Below are 15552 nucleotides of genomic sequence, written 5' to 3'. Positions count from 1 at the left end.
AATAACTTAAGTGTTTAAAGCTCCATAGGGTCTTCTCGTCTTATGTGCTTATTCTCGCTTCTGCACGAGAGAATCGATTTCATTGATTAGAAAATAAAGACAGATAAACTCTCGTGATGCCTTTCATACGGGCCTTCAATTAAAAGACAAGTGATTACGCTACCTTCGCACGATCAAGATACCGCGGCCGTTAAAAAAATCACAGGGCAGGCGGGACCTCTTATACATGTAAGAGCAAGAGGCGATGTTTTTGGTAAACAGGCGGAGTTTGTGTTTGCCGAGTTCCTTTATTTTCTTTTAATCTTTCCTAAGGACACTCCTGTGTGGGGTTAACGATGGTTTGGATGGGCTTTTCTTGTTGTGTTGCTTATGTCATAAGGGCCTCAAGTTTGGCATCGGTTAATTGTCGGTGATTTAATTCTTTCTGACTTACACTGGTGTGTGGGAGGGAGTTAATCCCTTATTACTCATTTTAGCATAATTTCTTTTCTATGGGGTTGGATAAAATAGTCCAATAGGTTTAAGGGGGTTGTGAGTTTGGTATAAGGATTTGTTGGGGTAATATAGGCTTGAGCTGTGACGCTTTCTTGACAGATGGCTGCTTTTGGGCCCACTGAGGAGCGATCCTTTAGGGATTATAATCATTACCCTCCTGATAAAGTTGTTTTATTCAAAAAAGCTGTACCTTTTTTGAATAACTGTTAATTTTTACAACTGGTTTTGCTAAAAGGATTTTTTGTTATCGAGTTGAAAAATTAATGCAGGATTTAAGTTCTTTTCTTGGACAACCAGCTATCACCAAACTCGGTAGGCTTGTCACCGCTGCTTGGGAGTCTTCCCCCTCTTTTGCCACAGAGGTGGGTTGGCTCTGGTATGCTGCTCCGAAGTAGCTCATTTGGTTTCGGGAAGTTAGACTAAAAAGCTTTTTGTCTAATTGTTCTTGCTAAATCATGATGCAAAAGGGTCAAGGGTGAGTCTCTGCTTTTTTGTACTTTAATGATTTATTTCATTTCTTTTTCAGCCTTCCCTTGCGGTACTATTTCGATAGCTCAAAGGTTCTGTTCTATCGCCTATACTAAGAAGGATAAAATGTTTTAAATTTAGGTAATGGGGTGTCTATACCAGATTAATAATGGAGGGTGTGTAAACTTGTTTTGGCTAGCTTTGGGGTTCAAAATGACTCGAATTGCACAGGTATCTTCTCGGTGTAAGGGAGGTGCTTTACTATTTTAGCTACATTTTGGTTAATCCAAGTGCACTTTCCAGTACACTTACCATGTTACGACTTGCCTCCTCTTGTTGAAAAGTTTTTTTATGAAATTTATGGTCATTTTTCGAGGAACGTGACGGGCGGTGTGTGCGCGCTCCAGAGCCGGTTTCAGTATAATGTTCTGAAATTTACTTACTGCTAAATCCACCTTTAAGAAGTTTTTCATGCTTCTGTTCACGTGTTCTAGAAAGAGAATGTAGCCCATTTCTTCCCACTTCATTCGCTACACCTCGACCTGACGTATTGAGGGTAAAGGTCATTATGCTTACTGTTATGCCCTCATAGGGTGAGCTGACGACGGCGGTATATAGGCGGAAGGGGCAAGAAGTGGTGAGGTTAAACGTGGATTATCGGTTATAGAACAGGCTCCTCTAGGTGGGTTTGGAGCACCGCCAAGTCCTTTGGATTGTAAGCTAACGCTTGAAGAATTCAGGTGGTGTGTTAAGGTAAATTTATTTGTAACAATGTTTACGGTTAAGCCTAGTAGGGTATCTAATTCTAGTTTGGGTCTTAACTGTCGTGAGGTCAAAAACTCTGTTTATATAAAGTTACTTTCGTGAATGATGTTTTTAAGCATGAGAGCGTATGACAGCTTAATGGGGTCTTAACTTTATTTTGAGTAAGATATTTCTAATCACCTTTAACGCCGTGGAATATTAATTTGTGTCACTCGTATAACCGCGGTGGCTGGCACGAGATTGACCAACTCTTTGTAACTTTGACTGACTCAAGCTTGCGCTCAGGGAACAATGTTTATCACTGCTGAATTCCTTTGTGGGTGTGGCTGAGCGAGGTGTCCTGGGCTGCTTTGGAGTGTGCCTGATACCAGCTCCTAATCAGATGTGTGGGCTGATTAGGGCGTTCTCATCGGAATGTTGAGACTTGCCATCAGAAGCCTTGTTGAGACTTGTGTACTGTGGCTGTACACAAGTGTACGTGGCTCCAGTATCTATCATCATTGGTGTCAGTTGCCCTTCTAACATAACCTGAACAATGGGTTCCTCGTCTGCCTCCCTTGTTATCATTGGGTAATGTCCCTTCCCACTCGAGTTCTCGGGGCACCCCTAATACCTCGCATAGGGGTTCACAGGTCTGCTTGGGCCTGTGGGGGCTGGTCCTTGGCTAAACTTTAGTTCCCTTCTTATCGGTTCCTGCTGGTGTGTGACAGGCCATGATGTAAACGGACAATCTCTTCTCATGTGACCTGGCTGATTACATCCCCAGCACAATCTCTCTACCTCTCTTTCCCCCTGTTTCCTCACTGGTCCCCTCTGCCCATAGCTCCTCTGTCCCCCTCCTTGGGACTTCCAGTCCTGTCTGGGCTGTTTGAATTTAGTCTGTTCCTGATAGGGCATTTGTGGGAATGCTCCTCCAAAGACGTTGATTATTGGCATGGGGTTTTCCGGCCCTTGTCTTACAGTATGATCGGTTCCTCCGTATAGCGGTGCTTCATCCAGTTCGATGGCTGTACTTGCGGTGGTTGCTGGCAGCATCTTTTTGCTTTTCTCTTTTTCCTTCTTTTTGAGTTCTTCGAGCTGCATTTGTATTAACTTTCTTTGCACCTCTTCCTGCTGCTCAGCCAACCTTCATTTGTCTTTCCGGTATTTCTCAACCGCATGGACTACATGGTCTCTAAATTCTTGTGGGGTCATTGACGTCAGCCCAACCACTTCCTCCAGTTTGGATTTTACTTGCGGAGGCATTGCATCCAAAATGCTATGTCGGAACAGTGTGGTGATAAATAAGCTATTTTCCACCTCTTGCTCAGTCTCCAGTCTCCACCTTTTCAACTGGTTTTCTACGTAGGCTGCTGGGTTTTCAGTGTCTCCCAGTGGATCCCCCTTTAAGGCTTTGGGGTCCACTTTGGGTGGATAAAGCTTCCTGAGGGCCTGCCATACCCTCTGCCTCACTCTGACAAACCCGTCTCTATCAGTTCTCGGGTCGTTCGAGTTTACTATGCCAGCCATTTCCATTAGTTCGTTAAATTTGGAGGTTCCCATCAACCTTATCAATAGTGCCTTCAAATCTCCCAAAGCCAATAATCGTCCCACCGTTTCTTCTTCAAAGGCTCTAATCCATTTCCCTGCTCCTTCATGTAGATTTGGCAGAGTGTTTTTCAGCCCTTCTAGGTCCTGGGATCCCCAAGGGATATACTGCACTTGTCCTGATCCTTTAACTAACAACGGCATCATTCTTTCTCCTTCCCATCTGCCCTGGCTCTCCTCCTCGCCTGACTCCCCATCTGTCTCAGGGTATGTCTTTACTGCCTCCCACACAAATTTCTCCGGGGTCCTCTTCTTCCCTCGGTCTCCCTGTGGAGTCCTTCCTTTCTGTCCTGATTCAATACTTGGTTGGCCCCTGGAGTATTTTTCGCATCTCCTCTGGCAATCCTCTCTCAGTAACTTATCTAGCTCTCTCTCTACTTCCGCAAGTCGCTCCCCTACCGCCTCCTTCTGCTCTTCTAGGCTTCTGCCTCCTACCTCTTCCCCACAAATTCTCGCATCCTCTTTCTCTCCACTTAAATCTTGCTCCTCCAATGAGTCACCTTCTCTTTCTTCCTGTCCGTGTCTGTACACCTGCGGCAGGGACTCCTCATGATCCTTACTCATGCTTGATTCCCTTCTCTCTTGTGTTTCTCCAAGACTCTCATCTCCTATCTTTTTTCCACTTCCTCTTGAATGCCTGATCTCTTCCTGCCCTGATGAGCCGCTTTCTTTTCTAGTCTGTTTATTTCTATGGTATAACCGATACTCCTCATACTCCTTTTCCTCTCTCAAGTATTTCATCCGTTCAATCTCTTCTTTCATTTCTCTCTTTGCCTGTTCCACCTTTATCCTTTCTGCCTGTATCTCCTTCCATATCGCCGCTTTTTCCTTCTCGTATTGTCTTTTTTCCTCCTCATTATCCCAAACTTGTACTTCTCCCTGCATGTTTACTGTTCCCATCAGCAGGGGCACTGCTTAGGGGTTCCTTCCTCATTATAGGGAGGGGGCTTTTCTGTTTCTTTCGCATCCGGGTACGGAGCTGAAGCCAGCTTCTCACTGTACCTTCCTCTCTCTCTAACAGGCTGTTTCTCCAGCACCTTAGTGTCTTCCTCGCTTGTAATCAATATTCTACCTGTCCTCCTCAGCCTTTCTCCCTCCGTTCTGAAGAGTTTTAGCACTTCCATTTCTCGTTCTCTTTTTTGCCCTCTTTTCTTAGATTTATCTTTTGGTTTGTAATTTTTAATTAGTGCCTCCATTTCTTCGCACAAGCTTACATCAAACGTTCCTTCTCTTGGCCATTTTGTGACCAGGTTTTTGGTTCTCTTTTCCCATTTTTCTGAAGTTTTTGTGATCTCATATTTATTTACCGGGATTTTTTTGCTCAGAATCTCTACTGCCGTTCCTTTACCTGTCATGTTGTCCTCTCTTTTTAAGGTATTTCAGAGATTCACAGTTCGTTTACTGGATAATATTATTTACTCTAATTCTATGCCTAGTCTATCGACTATCTACCAGCGCTTTAAACTATATATTGGACTGTCCTTGTTTCCTATTCTGTTCTGCCTGTACAGACCTCTATTCAGAGGGGTATCCACAGAACTTTTCTCTTTGCACCTCGTCTATTCAGACCCTTATCTCTTAAGGCGGTATCCACAAGGATTTTCTCTATTTTCTTTTCCCTGCCCGTTCAGACTGTGGTGAACTAGATATACCTGTCTGACTGCTCCTGTGGCTCCTCCCAAGACCCTGCTGACTAACCCTGTGGCTCCTCCCACAGACCCCTGTATAAAGGTGACTGTGGCCTGCTGCTCTCCCTCATTTTCCCCAGGATGTAGTGTTGTTCTTCAGTCAATAAAAGCCGATATCTCACTTCCTAAGTCTCGGCGTGAGTTATAGATGGTGCATCAATTTTATTGACTGAAAGTTACAACATGGAAACCGCTTTACGCCCAGAACGCCTAGACTTGGACCCCCGAGACCCTGGAGCAGCTCTTGCCTTTGAACACTGGCTGGTGTGCTTCCAATCGTACTTAGAGGAGGTTCGTGCCACCGACTCGGCTGTTCGGCACAAACTTCTCTTCTCGAGGGTCGCCCCAAAAGTTTATTCGTTCATCAGGGACATATCCACCTACGAGGAGGCGCTTGCCGCCCTCCGAAGACAGTACCTGCGGCCAGTAAATCCAGTTTATGCACGGCACCGCTTGGCAACACGAAAACAGCGGCCTACGGAGTCGACTGCTGAATTTCTCCGCGAGCTACAGACACTCGCGCGGGCTTGTGACTGCCCAGCGCTCACAGCGGAACAGCATAAGGAACTCTTGGTCCGAGACGCTTTTGTGACTGGGGTTCGGTCAGTGTGTATCCGCCAGCGGCTGCTGGAAAAAGCTGATCTTACCTTACGCTCCGCGATAGAGACGGCCGATTCGATAGAGGCTGCGCAGTTGTACGCCGAAGAAGTCCAGCCGAGCGATTCCCCGGTTCCGAGCGAATTCGCCAACGCCGCTGCCAGTCGCGGTATCTCAAACCCCACGAATTCGCCAGGTATGAAACTCTGTTACTTTTGTGGGCTTCGGAAACATGCCCGGGAAAGCTGCCCGGCGCGCGAAGCGACGTGTTCCAGCTGCGGGAAGAAGGGCCATTTCGCCAAGGTCTGTAAATCTAAACCGCGCCCGGGGTCGAGCAGCGCCGCGTCTGAGACCTGGGGGCCGCCATTTTGCATGACCGGATGTGGACAACCATCTTTGCCGGTGTCACCAGGCCCCGCCCCCGCTTCGCCATCTTGCATGCCCGGATGTGAGCGGCCAACTTTGCCGGCGTCACCAGGCCCCACTCCCGACACGCCCCGTTCAACGCTGGCTTCCGTGACCCTCGATCAAAGCGCCCCACACCAGCTCGCAAGGTCGATGATGGACATCCTGGTGGAGGGGCACAGGACTAGCTGCCTGTTTGACACGGGCAGCACTGAGAGTTTTATTGACCCGGCCACAGTGAAACGCTGCGGACTCGTTACACGGCCGGTCCGTCAGAAGATCACCTTGGCTTCAGGGTCGCATTCCACAGACATCCGGGTGGGTTGTGTAGCGACATTGGTGGTGCAGGGCACAGAGTATCGGAACTTTGCGTTCCTGGTCATGCCTCGGCTGTGCGCACCTGTGCTATTGGGGCTGGACTTCCAGAGCCATCTCGAAAGTGTGACTATGGCATATGACGGGCCCCACCCACCACTCACTGTCAGGAATCCTCAGTTTGGTGGGACTTCGCCATATACTCCGTTACCACACGCACATACACCCCGAACCCCACATCCCGCCCAGCACCATGTCGATAGCTGTGCTGCTGACACTATTTGCAACCTCTCCACCCTCAAGATCCCTCCCCCATCGCTGTTCACCAACCTGACCCCCGACTGTAAACCTGTGGCAACTAAAAGTAGGAGGTACAGTGCGGGGGACAGGGCCTTTATTCATTCAGAGGTGCAGCGGCTGCTCAGGGAGGGGATCATTGAGCCGAGCACAAGCCCATGGCGGTCCCAGGTGGTCGTTGTTCGGACTGGGCAGAAAAATAGGATGGTTGTGGACTACAGCCAGACCATCAATAGATTCACGCAGCTTGACGCGTACCCCCTACCCCGCATCGCGGATATGGTCAACCAGATAGCTCAGTACAAGGTGTACTCGACAATTGATCTGAAATCCGCTTATCACCAGCTCCCCATCCGCCCAGAGGACCGCCCCTACACCGCCTTCGAGGCGGGTGGCAGGCTCTATCACTTTCTGCGCGTCCCGTTTGGTGTCACAAATGGGGTCTCGGTCTTCCAGAGGGAGATGGACCGGATGGTGGACCAGTACAAACTGACGGCCACATTTCCCTATCTAGATAACATCACCATCTGTGGTCGCGACTGGTCGGACCATGACGCCAACCTCCAACGTTTTTTCCAGGTGGCCGATGCTTTGAACCTCACTTATAACAAGGACAAGTGTGTGTTCAGAACCACACGGCTCGCTATCCTTGGGTATGTCGTGGAGAACGGGGTCATTGGCCCTGACCCCGACCGTATGCGCCCCCTGTTAGAACTCCCTCTTCCCACTACTCTCAAGGCCCTCCGGCGGTGCCTGGGTTTTTTTTCCTATTACGCCCAATGGGTTCCCCATTACGCAGACAAGGCCCGCCCCCTGGTCAAGTCTACCACCTTTCCCCTCTCTGCCGAGGCCCGCGCGGCCTTCAGCTGCATTAAAGGGGACATTGCCAAAGCAACGATGCATGCGGTGGATGAGACCATTCCCTTCCAGGTAGAGAGTGACGCCTCTGACGTCGCGCTGGCTGCTACCCTCAATCAGGAAGGCAGACCAGTGGCGTTTTTTTCTCGTACCCTTCAAGGCTCTGAACTTCGGCACTCCACGGTGGAGAAAGAAGCCCAAGCCATAGTGGAAGCTATTAGGCACTGGAGGCACTATCTCGCCGGCAGAAGGTTCACCTTGCTGACCGACCAGCGCTCGGTTGCGTTCATGTTCAGCAGCCAACAGCGGGGCAAAATCAAAAATGATAAAATTTTGCGATGGAGAATGGAACTCTCCACCTATACTTACGATATCCTGTACCGGCCTGGCAGGCTCAATGAACCGTCAGATGCCCTATCCCGGGGACCGTGTGCTAGTGCCCAGCTCGACCAGCTGTATGCCCTTCATGCCCAACTTTGCCACCCGGGGGTCACCCGGTTTTATCACTTCATTAAAGCCCGGAACCTGCCGTACTCCCTGGAGGACATCAGGACGATGACCAGGGACTGCCAGATCTGCGCTGAGTGCAAACCGCACTTCTACCGTCCTGACACTGCGCAGCTTGTCAAGGCCACCCGCCCTTTTGAGCGACTGAGTATTGACTTTAAGGGCCCCCTTCCCTCCACCGACCGCAATGTCTACTTTCTCAGTATTATTGACGAGTACTCGCGATTCCCCTTTGCCGTTCCCTGCCCCAACACTACTACCACGTCGGTCATAAAAGTCCTGCGCCAGCTCTTCACTCTGTTCGGATATCCCTGCTATGTCCACAGTGATAGAGGGTCCTCCTTTATGAGTGACGAGTTGCGCCGGTTCCTGCTTGCTAGGGGCATAGCTACTAGTCGCACCACGAGTTATAATCCCCGGGGGAATGGCCAGGTGGAGAGGGAGAATGCCACAGTGTGGAAGGCCATACTTTTAGCCCTTAAGTCACAAGGGTTGCCGGTCTCCCGATGGCAGGAAGTCCTCCCTGAGGCACTCCACTCCGCTCCCTGTTGTGTACGTCCACTAATGCCACCCCTCACGAACGCTTATTCTCTTTTCCCAGGAAGTCTGTCACTGGGACCACCCTGCCAGTTTGGCTGACGTCCCCGGGGCCAGTGCTGCTGCGTAAACATGCGAGGAGTAATAAGTACTCACCACTGGTCGAGAAGGTTCACCTCCTGCATGCTAATCCCCAGTATGCCTACGTGGTCTTGCCTGATGGGCGGGAGGACACGGTCTCTGTCCGCGACCTGGCGCCCGCCGGAGCAGCAGACCACTACCCCGAGCACTCCACGGTAACTATGCACCCTGTACCCGAGGTGACTCCGCACGCACCGTGCCCCACACAGACTCCGTATGCGTCTGTTCCAGGGCCCTCGCTCACACGCGAGGGATCCCTGACACCTCCTGTTGGGACAGAATTAACCCACTCTCCGCCTTCGGAGCACACACCACCTCCGGCACCTGTGCCGTCATCACCTCCGGCTCCTGTGCAATTGCAGCCGGAGCTACGTAGATCGCAGCGAACGATTCGACCACCTGATCGACTTAACCTGTAAATATGCTTGGGAATTTTTTTTAAACAAAGGGGGGGTGAATGTGGTGAACTAGATATACCTGTCTGACTGCTCCTGTGGCTCCTCCCAAGACCCTGCTGACTACCCCTGTGGCTCCTCCCACAGACCCCTGTATAAAGGCGACTGTGGCCTGCTGCTCTCCCTCATTTTCCCCAGGATGTAGTGTTGTTCTTCAGTCAATAAAAGCCGATATCTCACTTCCTAAGTCTCGGCGTGAGTTATTGATGGTGCATCACAGACCTTTGTTTCATACGAAGCGGTATCCACAGGGATTTTCTCTATTTTCCCTTTCCCTACCCGTTCAGACCTTCGTTTCATACGAAGCGGTATCCACAGGGATTTACCAACACAACGTGGAATTTTTCTTAACTTAACTTCTTATTATCTTATTTGTACTTACCCTCACTGCAGTGTTCTTGATCAATCCTCTGAGCCTCCTGTTAACCCCCAATTCTGCCAGATTCTCAGGAGCGGAGAGACCCTTCGGCAGTGGTACCACACTTCTGAGACTCCAAGACCTCCCCAAAACCAACAGAATTCTTAGTCCAAATTGTCGCAAAAAGCGCTTACCTTTTGTTTGGGTGCACCGTTAATTCTGTTAGCCTTGTGGGGGTCCCTAGAGGACTGGGAAGCGTCCCCAATCTGCCGTTTCCTTTCCGCGGGTCTCTTTCCGGTCCTGTCACGGTCGCCAATTTTGTCGTGGTTTCTCGTGCCCCACAAACGACCAGAAGACGCAGAAGATTCTTCAAGAAGTATTAAACTTTAATTTGCAAATCAAAGCTGAGAAAGTCATTGAGCTAGTCGCTGATTGCCCACCGATCCTTATACATAGCATTTTTTATAGCAATCTCCTGGTTTAGTTGCATTAGCATATCCAATTGGTCTACAGTTGCGTATCACAAGTACATCCGCCACTATTGTTTCTACCCATTGACTTAATCGTGTTCTAATCTACATCTCTTAGCTACCTCTCATTAACACACCAGTGTCTTCTACATTCAATTGGATACATGCATAGCAAATAGCAAACTCAGACTACATAATTCTGGTTACACAGCAAACAATGCAACTTTTATATTCCAATACCATCAGCCTGCAGAAGTCTTCAGTTCTACTTCAGCCCACACCCAACATCAACCCTGCAGAACCACAAATTGAGATTGAAGGCGAACAGCTCAGCAATGTTGATGGCTTCACCTGCCTGGGAAGCTGCCTCACCTCCTCCGGCAGTCTAGATGAAGAGGTCTCCAACAGACTTCCAAAAGATGGGGCATCCTTTGGCAGACAATGGACAAAGGCTGGGGAAGAAGGAATCTGACAGGAGAGGAGAGAGGGGAAGGAGGAGGGGACCCAGGGGTAGGTGATAGCAAGGTGAGGGCAGAGTGAGGAATAGAAGAAGAGGGAGAGGGGGGTGTTACTGGGAAGCGCTGTTGTAGACCCTCGCGTCGGAATGATGATCTAAAGGTTTGGATCTCTATTGGTGCTCCTCGGAGGGCTGTAGATCCACATATTCTGATACGTTATGAGCAAGAGTAAGTGGTGTCTGTGGTTAGTGATAGATCAGTTGATCGGTTTAGACTTTGCACTCGGATAAACGGTCTTCTGCCAACGTAAAGAAGGAAAAAGGCGGAGATAAAGCTGCCCAATAATCTGAGAAGGGAGGGAGCGGCAACCGGTATCCAAGTTCTATTTACTCACATCGTTCATTGCCGTCCGCCACCTCACGGGTTAGTTAGTAATTTAGGAGCGGTGCCACGGGTATCGTTCCCCTAACGAAGCAGGAGTGGAATTGGTGTACTTCGGCTAGGGAATTGGCTTTGGAGCGGAGGTGTATTTCACTTCGTCTGTTAACTAGTGAGTATTCTTACAAGAGCAAACTTTAGCATTGAACTCGTTTTTAATCCCTTAATATAGAAATGAGTTACCAAGACAAAACTCCAGCTGTTTTGATCTGCATGCTATTTGTATAAGGTTGTTTGTGATACCACGTAATCGAGAGGCACGCCACTTTGTATAATTACAGAGATGAGCGGGGGAAGGATTTGTTTTAAATTTCACCCCGCGGTGCATGGCAATGCCATCTAGTCCGATGACATAACCTGGTGAAGAGAAACGGGAATTAATCTAAATTTTACCAAGTTTCCATCTTACCTATGTTAGGAAGAAAACTTGGTTTAAATTTTTTAAACGAATTCCCGCTTTTCTAGGTGCACGCGCCGAAAATCAAAGAAAAATTGCCGGAAGCACTTTGTCATATACATTAATGATCTGGATGATAGGGTGGTAAATTGGATTAGTAAGTATGCAGATGATACTTGTAATGTTAAAATTGTACAAGGCATTGGTAAGGCCAAATTTGGAATATTGTGTACAGTTCTGGTCACCGAATTATAGGAAAGATATTAATAAATTAGAGAGAGTGCAGAGACGATTTACTAGGATGTTACCTGGGTTTCAGCACTTAAGTTACAGAGAAAGGTTGAACAAGTTAGGTCTCTATTCATTGGAGCGTAGAAGGTTGAGGGGGGATTTGATCGAGGTATTTAAAATTTTGAGAGGGATAGATAGAGTTGACGTGAATAGGCTGTTTCCATTGAGAGTAGGGGAGATTCAAACGAGAGGACATGATTTGAGAGTTAGGGGGCAAAAGTTTAAGGGAAACACGAGGGGGTATTTCTTTACTCAGAGAGTGATAGCTGTGTGGAATGAGCTTCCTGTAGAAGTAGTAGAAGCCAGTTCAGTTGTGTCATTTAAGGTAAAATTGGATAGGTATATGGACAGGAAAGGAGTGGAGGGTTATGGGCTGAGTGCGGGTAGGTGGGACTAGGTGAGATTAAGAGTTCGGCATGGACTAGGAGGGCCGGAATGGCCTGTTTCCGTGCTGTGATTGTTATATGGTTATATGGTTATACTAAGGTAAGTGGCATTGTGGATAATGAAGTAGGTTTTGAAAGCTTGTAGAGAGATTTTGACCAGTTAGAAGAGTGGGCTGAACGGTGGCAGATGGAATTTAAAGCTGATAAGTGTGAGGTGCTACATTTTGGTAGAAATATTCCAAATAGGACATACATGGTAAATGGTAGGGCATTGAAGAATGCAGTAGAACAGAGTGATCTAGGAATAATGGTGCATAGTTCCCTGAAGGTGGAATCTCATGTGGTTAGGGTGGTGAAGAAAGCTTTTGGTATGCTGGCCTTTATAAATCAATGCATTGAGTATAGGAGTTGGGATGTAATGTTAAAATTGTACAAGGAATTGGTGAAGCCAAATTTGGAGTATTGTGTACAGTTCTGATCACCAAATTATAGGAAAGACGTCAACAACTTAGAGAGAGTACTGAGGAGATTTACTAGAATGTTACCTGGGTTTTGGCACCTAAGTTACAGAGAAAGGTTGAACAAATTAGGTCTTTATTCTTTGAAGCGTAGAAGGTTGAGGGGGGATTTGATAGAGGTATTTAAAATTATGAGGGGGATAGATCGAGTTGACGTGGACAGGCTTTTTCCATTGAGAGTAGGGGAGATTCAAACAAGAGGACATGAGTTGAGAGTTAAGGGGGCAAAAGTTTAAGGGTAACATGAGGGGGAGCTTCTTTACTCAGAGAGTGGTAGCTGTGTGGAACGAGCTTCCAGTAGAAGTGGTAGAGGCAGGTTCGATTTTGTCATTTAAAAAAAATTGGATAGGTATATGGACAGGAAAGGAATGGAAGGTTATGGGCTGAGTGCAGGTAGGTGGGACTAGGTGAGAGTAAGTGTTCGGCATGGACTGGAAGGGCCGAGATGGCCTGTTTCCGTGATGTAATTGTTATATGGTTATATATAGTGGATCAGGCTGTGTCTGTGGAGAGTAAAATCCCATCATTCAGTTCTGGAAAAAATGGGTCGTTGGCATGTCTCCACTTTCGCCTTGACCTGCCGAGTTTCCCGTAACTTTTGCTCTTACTCGCATTTACTGGATACAGGAGCCGGTCTCAGAGCAGGCGGAACCAAAGTGTTCATGTGTCGCCCCGGAACGTGGACTGTTCATGCATTTCCTGACCTGCTGAGTTCCTCCAGCACCTTGTGTGATTTGCTGTTCTTTTTCCCTGGAATGTACGATCTACGATCCGCTTGGCCTTGTGGGCTTAGCTGTACGTTTTCCTAACCGCCCTTTCATCCCGCACGGCAAGCACTGGTTATTAGCCGGTGTCAAAATACGGCATAGGTGATCACGGTCTTTCCGTGACCGTGATTGCTCTTGGCAATTTTTTTCTACAGAAGTCGTGTGCCATTAACAAGTGGAAATTTGCAGACGCTGGAAATCCAAGCAACACACACAAAATGCTGGAGGAACTCAGCAGGCTGGGCAGCATCAATGAGAGAGGGGAAAAAAGTACAGTCGACGTTTCCGGCCAAGAAACGGGCTTAAACCAGAAACCAAGAAATTGTAGGGCAGTGAGTCTGATATCAGTTGTGGGAAAGTTATTATGGACAATAAAAGCAGGAGCAGGCCATTTGGCCCTTCAAGCCAGCATCGCCATTCACTGTGATCATGGCTGATCATCCACAATCAGTACCCCGTTCCTGCCCTCTCCCCATATCCCTTAACTCCACTATCTTTAAGAGTTCTATCTAACTCTTTCTTGAAAGCATCTAGAGATTTGGCCTCCACTGCCTTCTGAGGCAGAGCATTCCATAGATCCAGAATTCTCTGGGTGAAAAAGTTTTTCCTCAACTCTGTTCTAAATAGCCTACCCCTTATTCTTAAACTGTGGCCTCTGGTTCTGGACTTCCCCAACATCGGAATATGTTTCCTGCCTCTAGCGTGTCCAATCCCTTAATAATCTTATATGTTTCAATCAGATCCCCTCTCATTCTTTTAAATTCCAGTGTATACAAGGCCTGTTGCTCCAAACTGTCAACATATGACAGTCCCGCCATCCCGGGAATTAACCTCGTGAACCTACGCTGCACTCCCTCAATAGCAAGAATGTCCTTCCTCAAATTTGGAGACCAAATCTGCACACAATACTCCAGGTGTGGTTTCACCAGGGCCCTGTACAAGTGCAGAAGGACCTCATTGCTCCTATGCTCAACTCCCCTTGTTCTGAAGGCCAACATGCCATTAGCTATCTTCACTGCCTGCTGTACCTGCATACTTACTTTCAGTGACTGATGAACAAGGACACCTAGATCTCATTGTACTTCCCCTTTTCCTAACTGGACACCATTCAGATAGTAATCTGCCTTCCTGTTCTTGCCACCAAAGTGGATAACCTCACATTTATCCACATTAAACTGCATCTGCCATGCATCTGCCCACTCACCCAACCTGTCCAAGTCACCCCGCATTCTCATAACTTCCTCCTGACATTTCACACTGCCACCCAGCTTTGTGTCATCTGCAAATTTGCTAATGTTACTTTCAATCCCTTCATCTAAATCATTAATGTATATTGTAAATAGCTGCGGTCCCAGCACCGAGCCTTGCAGTACCCCACTAGTCTGTCTGCCATTCTGAAAAGGATCCGTTAATCCCTACTCTTTGTTTCCTGTCTGCCAACCAATTTTCTATCCATGTCAGTACCCTATCCCCAATACCATGTGCTCTAATCTTGCCCACTGATCTATGTGGGACCTTATTGGGATGTCTTCTGAGGGACTGGCTATATAAGTATTTGGATAGACATGGACTGATTAAGGATGGTCAGCATTGCTTCCTGTATGGGTAAAGCACCTGGTCCAGATGGCTACACAGTACAATTTCTTAAATCCTCCTCTACTATACTTTCTCCCTGGTTATGTAGAATGTGTAAGTATACTTTATTTATAGGCAAATTACCACAATCTTTTTATGGTGCCTCTATTTCCTTAATTCTTAAAAAAGATAAAGATCCCACTGAATGCACCTCATATAGGCCTATATCCTTCTTGAATGTGGATATGTGGAGTGGTGTATATGTGGAATGCTGTGCCCCAGAAGGCAGTGGAGGCCAAGTCTCTGGATGCATTCAAGAGAGAGTTAGATAGAGCTCTTATAGATAGTGGGGTCAAGGGATACGGGGAGAGGGCAGGAACGGGGTACTGATTGTGTATGATCAGCCATGATCACAGTGAATGGCGGTGCTGGCTAGAAGGGCCGAATGGCCTACTCCTGCTCCTATTGTCTATTGTCTATTGATTCTAAGATTTTTTCTAAAATATTGGCAACTAGATTGGAGAATGTACTACCTCAAATTATTTCTGTTGATCAGACTGGATTTAATAAAAATCGCTATTTGTCCTTTAATATTAGGAGATTAATGAATATTGTTTTTACTCCCTCATCTAGAATTTCAGAATGTGCCAGTTGTTTTGTGGCACTAGGCAAGGCTGTCCTCTTAGCCCATTGCTATTTGATATTGCCCTGGAACCTTTAGCTATTGCTATTCGTGACTCACATACTATACTTGGCATTTCCCGTGGGAAAGTGATACA

At 47.5% G+C, this 15552-nt stretch overlaps 1 protein-coding gene across 2 annotated transcripts in view; it reads left to right on the top strand.

The window, feature by feature from the left end:
- Window positions 1–1573: 1573 nt before the first annotated feature.
- LOC140733734 (amine sulfotransferase-like) overlaps window positions 1574–15552 on the top strand; it is a 106312-nt gene continuing 92333 nt past the window's right edge. Inside the window, exon 1 of one of the 2 annotated variants that reach the window (XM_073057450.1) lies at window positions 1574–1716. The gene's annotated coding sequence lies outside the window, so the exon portion shown is untranslated. Of the gene's footprint in view, window positions 1717–10816; window positions 10952–15552 lie in introns of those variants that run through there. The other variant, XM_073057449.1, reaches the window with a different exon arrangement.

Source organism: Hemitrygon akajei, chromosome 9 (genome assembly GCF_048418815.1).
Source record: "Hemitrygon akajei chromosome 9, sHemAka1.3, whole genome shotgun sequence".
NCBI lineage: Eukaryota > Metazoa > Chordata > Chondrichthyes > Myliobatiformes > Dasyatidae > Hemitrygon > Hemitrygon akajei.
The sequence above is the reverse complement of the archived record's forward strand: the minus strand, read 5'-3'. Positions and strand labels throughout refer to the sequence as shown.